This window comes from Argentina silus (genome assembly GCF_951799395.1).
Source record: "Argentina silus genome assembly, chromosome: 15".
Taxonomy (NCBI): Eukaryota; Metazoa; Chordata; class Actinopteri; order Argentiniformes; family Argentinidae; genus Argentina; species Argentina silus.
In genome coordinates, this window is record NC_139669.1 from 18589912 (window position 1) to 18596126 (window position 6215).

Here is a 6215-nt window from a genome sequence, read left to right on the forward strand (position 1 = left end):
GAGAGAAGGAGGGAGGAGGGTTGTTTTTGGCATAGAGCCTATAGAGCCTAGGCTTCGTATCCTCGTCTCCTTTCCTTTTACCCATCCTCTGTTTTTCTTCATTGATTCATCCAGGGATTCGGAAACACAGGATAGAAACAATGCGATACATGGGGGGCAGGTACATTACATCATCACTATCCATGTCAATGGACCTTCACTCCGCCTATTGTCTACATTCAAGCCTTACAACTAATAACTGCTTTCTAAAAAAAAGCCACTGATCACAGCAGAGACAAAAGCTTTACACCCATGTGGGTGTAAAAAAGATATACTGTTGTTGGACCAGTAATGTAGATGGGTTCACTCACTCATCCATTCATAACTAAAGAAAGAGCTTGAAAGAGCTACTTATAGGCTACGTAGAAAAAGCGAGTTTCCCTCTAAAGTGTAGGTCTAAATGTAGGCTAGCCATTTATCCGGTTTATCCGTTTATTTTGAAGATTAGAAAAAAATAGTTAAAGAGTTTTTACAAGATCCATGTAGCTATGCTGATAGTTGTAGGCTTATAAGCTCATGAGGCACAATATATACGTTATATTTTTCAAGAATGAATGGGTCATTCATTGTATTAGCGCACCGTCTATCTCACAGGTGCGCTGTTTGCTATTCTTAGAGCCCCTACATTTAAGTCTGCATTGACAAACGCACACACACACACACACACACACACACACACACACACACACACACACACACACACACACACACACACACACACACACACACACACACACAAAATTTCAATTTTACACAATGACCTACTTCCTGTTAAACCTGAACGTTTTACTAGTCCTCTCGGGCGTAATTGCTGTGTTAAATCCAATAATAACTCACCATTCCAATGTGCACTATGATCACATGAAAACTACAATGATATCGTTAAAGGTTTTTTTTCTTTCTTTCCTTCTTTCTTTCTTTATAATAAAATGTTGTTTTCTGTTTCCTTTGCATTCTTCCTGCAAACGTTAGCCTACGACTTGCTTTTATTCATAAGAATGAATATGATTATGTTTTCCCTAGGTCAAGTGCGCAGCTCTCTGGTTCGTCGAAGAGGACAGCCGATTATGAATATGTGCCCTATATAAGCAACAGATAGCGCGCATTTCACCAATGATCTCAACCTACTACCTTTATTAGAGCTCCTAGTAACATTTTCCATTCACACCAGAGACAGCATCAACTTGGCCATCACTAAAGTGATAGTAGAGACAGTGGTCTCTCTCTCTCTCTCTCTCTCTCTCTCTCTCTCTCTCTCTCTCTCTCTCTCTCTCTCTCTCTCTCTCTCTCTCTCTCTCTCTCTCTCTCTCTCTCTCTCTCTCTCTCTCTCTCTCTCTCTCTCTCTCTCTCTCTCTCTCTCTCTCTCTCTCTCTCTCTCTCTCTCTCCCTCTCTCTCCCTCTCTCCCTCTCTCCCTGCAGTTGAACATAGCCCTGCTCCTTCTCAGTCTGCTGGCCTTCATCCATCCTGTCAACGTCTACCTGCACTGTCATGGCCTGGCCACCCAGAGCACTAAAACCAAGGACGCTGTTACCGCCTCCTAGACCTGTCTAAAAAGGGAAAATTGAAACAACCATTTCAACCTTCACTGAGCTGCCTCCTCTCCAGCTTGCTATACATGATTAGGATAACAGCTGACTTTAATCACAGTGGGAGCAAACCCGTTTACAGACCCATGAGTGCTAAAGCTTCCTCATGCGGCTGTTTGTCACAGCAGCTGACAGGTCATATCGTCTGCTACTTCATGTACTCTAGCTGTAGGCCTGTGCCTACAGGCTCTTATGTATTGTAGCTGTCAACCCTTTAATATTCTTCTCCAAGCTGTATCAACTACCTGTGCATTGTGACTCTTGTTGTCCGAAGCCCTACAGTCATGCTTGTCATTATAGGATACCGGAGTGGCTTGTGTAATACCGTCTTACTACCAATAGCGGTGCTGGCGCTAGGGGGTGTATCTGAAACATTATTGTTATTGTCAAGGCCAGAATGTTTCAGTGCACCTGATGGCACTTGACCTGCTCATTGTCATGAGCCTATTACCACTACTCCACCCACCAGGCAGTGCAGGTGAGACAACTGCCTATGTAGTATATGTCATCACATTTACAATCCATCACTTTGTAGGTAGGAAAGATGTCAGATGGACACTTCCTTCCAGCTTGATTATAGGAATGATCCTACAGTGAGGATCTGCACTGCACCTGTGTTAAATCGAGCCATGGCCAAACCAACAGTCAGATAATAAATCATCACACACATCTTGTTTAGCACAACTCTACGGCTTTTTAGGTCGTGTGTTCAAAAATAACAGTGAACATGCCTTCCACCCTGATTTTGAAATGTCATCCAAAATGACAGTGCATGTCTGTCCCCTAGTGGCCGTACCGTAGAAGACAGCTTGCTTCAGGTATTGCAGGTTGCAGCATTCATGCCTTACACCGTAACAGCATTAGACTATAGCATTAGACTATAGCGTTAGTTTGTACATAGAGTAAAGTATGCATAACTCAAGTGCCACTCTCCAATGTTTTACCTTACTGAATTATTGAATACTGAGAAAAAAAAGTGTGTAGATGTAATGTATTTTTAATTTTTGACCATGTCATTGTATTATAGTCTTAATAATGGCAAGAGATAGAGATGATTTTAACCAACTTAAAGACAAATTGAAGAAAACCTGGAGGAAAAACTGAATTGTTTTATATTTATTTATTCATTATAAACTGAATATTTTTTAGCCCTGCCCAAGCAAGGTATATGATTAGTTTAATGCGTTGCAAGGCATCACTTATTTCAAATTTTCCACCCCATTTGTAGGTATACCCCACTTGTAGCTACACCCCATTTGTAGCTACTTTCTGTAAAGGATTTCCCCAGGTCTCAACGAGGCTAGTCCTGGTGTAGTCTTGCATAACCATACCTCCAAATCACGTTGTTCGCACACCTCTGGTGAATTTTAGATTAGCTGATCTGGCTTGCATTGAACTTGACTGAGCGATAGAAGTATGTGCTCACAATTTCATTGGATGTTACATTCCAAGAACCCTCCCCATAAAATGATTGCTTGTTGTTATGTGAGTCATCTTTTCTGACCAGGTAGGACTACTTTGCAGAGAGTTGTTGCCCATGCTAGCTTGCAACATTGTAGAAAATGAAAGAAAGCCTGAAGGAAAAATGTAATTCTTTTTTTGGAGCTCTGCCCAAGCATGGTATTTTATTGGTATGACATGTCGTGAGGCATCACTCATTTCAAACAGGTTTCCACCCCTTTGTAGCTACTTTTTGCAAAGGATTTCCCCAGGCCTTCCGAACCTGATATCAATGAGGTTCTTCCTGGTATAATGCAAGGCATGATGGCCTGGGTACGAGGTCAATGTCTTACTGATGAGCTGAGCAGAAGCCACATCAGATCCTATTCACTGTCTGTAGGCCTGTAGGAGTCCTTATGGGATGACATGTGTTGGTTGGTTTCTTGAAGTAAATATGCCTATAGCACACAGTATGTGTCAAACTACTTCACAAACTGCTTCCACCTCCCTAGCGCTCTCATACAAGTGAATGTAAGGGAAAGAACACAGTATGAGAGAAACCAATCGACCATGAAAGCAAATATGTCATTAGTTACAGTAACATCACTTCATATTTGAAGAAACACCAGATATTGTGAAAGCTGATCTTTATGAAGAGATCATGATGAGAGAGACATCAACCATACGAACAAGAACACGGAGAGATATCAGAATTCATCTTTATGATGTTAGATTAGGATCTATGTATAAATGTCAGGTATGACTGGGGTTCTTCCTCTCCCTTTCTGGGGGTGACCGTCGGTCAGGTCCGTGGATGGAATTAGTCTGGACTCTTATCAACATCCAAACTGCTCAGAGAAGCAGGCTTTGGGCAGGCACTGTCTCTGCTCAAACTGTATTTTGCTGAAATGCAACCTCTGACATAATGCACAGATTGAACAATTAAATGTGGTTTATCTCTGGCAAAGGTGTCAATTTGGAGAGAGGAACATCCAACTTTAACATATGTAATCATCAGTTAATTTATTGTTACATTTTCCATTAGCCATTAAGTGTGTTGATGACAATAATTGTATAATACATGTGTACAGTGTTTGTAACCCTCTTGAGTTATCATGCTTACAGTTTTTAATCCAGCTCCTGTACTGTTAAATCAATACATGTTATTTACATACTTTCTTTTCTCAGTATTCAGTAATTTCGGTGAGGTAAAACCTTGGAGAGTGGCACTGGAGTTGTGCATATACTCTATCAAAACTAATACTATAATCACTGTGTCATAGTACACTGTTTATGAGAAATAATCTCTTTACAATTAATACAGTTCCAATGCAAATAGTAAAGTTTCAATAAATGTCATTTTCCATGTTACAGAGGGGATAAACTTGTAACGAGGGCAACACACTAGACTTTGAATATCAATTTTAGCTCGGAATCAATTTTAGCTCGGAATCAAATAACTAGTTTGAGTAAGAGTCATCACCTGACATGCTGTATGTCAGAAATATCCCTCCCAATTATGAGATAAGATTCTAATTGCAGGAATCTCAAGGCTACAAATGTCAACCGGTGATCCAAACCGTATTGTACGCTGATCCCTGAGTTTGCAACACAAACTAAATGATCATAAAGCCATTTCTAGGCTTCACCTGGTAATTAGGTATTCAAAGCATAGTTCTAGCAGTATATCCAAGCACATAAATGAGGTGATCGTCGTACCATCAATTCAGGAGATGTATTTCGACAAGAAATTCATGTAAGCAATCCAGCTTAATTCAGTCATACAATCAAAACTGTGAACATACTAAATATGAACATACCGTAAAAGGCAAACATTCTAAGAAAACATTCAATTAAGAATACAAAAGTCGTAGGATGACAATACGTACATCTCAACTTTAAACATTAACCCTCTCACATACCATCCCTAAGAGAAGGAATAAAGGACATGTCTTACAGACGTCATCTGTAACACAGCTCTTTCCTTGAGTTGTTCTCAAAGGTAGGCTACTTATTGATACAGAACCACTGGAACAGGGATGTAACAATTAAAGCTTGGCTATTAAACACGTATTACTTGAAGCAACTCAACTATAAAATCAGTTGCTGTATTAAGACAACACTCGCCCAGTGACTCGCTACCATGAGAGAGATGAATGGAATGTGAGATCAAGTCATGACGTGTTTTCACGCTAGCCTTGTGGTGCACTGGACAGCACAAAACCTGCATAAGAAGCACGCTACTTCATTTCAACTCCTGTGAAAGGGTCAAGGCTAGGAATATAACAAGAAGCAATACATTATGCTATTCCAGCAACAGATACAATCTGATTGATATAAAGGAAAATGAATATTTTCTCAAGAGACAATTAACCAATCATTAGATAATAGATTGTAAGCATTAATGCAAAACTTTTCAATTAAGCAATCATTTCGGCATCTTTCTCTTGCTGCTTTACCCAACTAAGCTTTTCGTGACCAAAGTTATCGAGTTGTAGTTTCAATTCCTGAATGCTCTCCTTATAGGATTTTTTGCTTAGCAGTAATGCTTTTAGCACATCATATGCATTGTTTTCCACAGAGGCTTGTTCAGTAATCAGCAGACTCATCGTATTAAGATCCTCCTATAGTATGTTGACATCTTGCTCCTTGGCAAGATTATTCTGTTGGTGTCTGTTAAGCAGATAACCAATCACGTGTAGAATGAGCTTTTTCTCTGACTTGCTCCTATGAACACAAATTGTTTGCCAACAGTCAAGGATTTAATTCTCTGATGAATTAGCTGTAAGAAGCTTCTTGTCTTTTTTGTTCAATTTCAGCAATGTAGTTTTAACAATCACAGAAGCACATAACTCAGTCAATTCATGCACGTCTTTATATCTTGCCAATATATTCAAACTATCAAAGCACGGTTTATATCAGTCTGGCTTAGTTTATAATGCTATTCAATGCAGAGTTTTGCTCACAAACAATGCGATTATAATACCTGAGCCATGGACCAATACAACAAAATACATGAATTAATTTAAAGATTAAGAAGATTGCTCACCATAAGTAAGAAAAAAAACACACAGTCCCACAGATCAGGAACACTCCCATCTACCATCCGCCGAATACGTCACCAGCCAAACTACAGACGCTTCACTGCA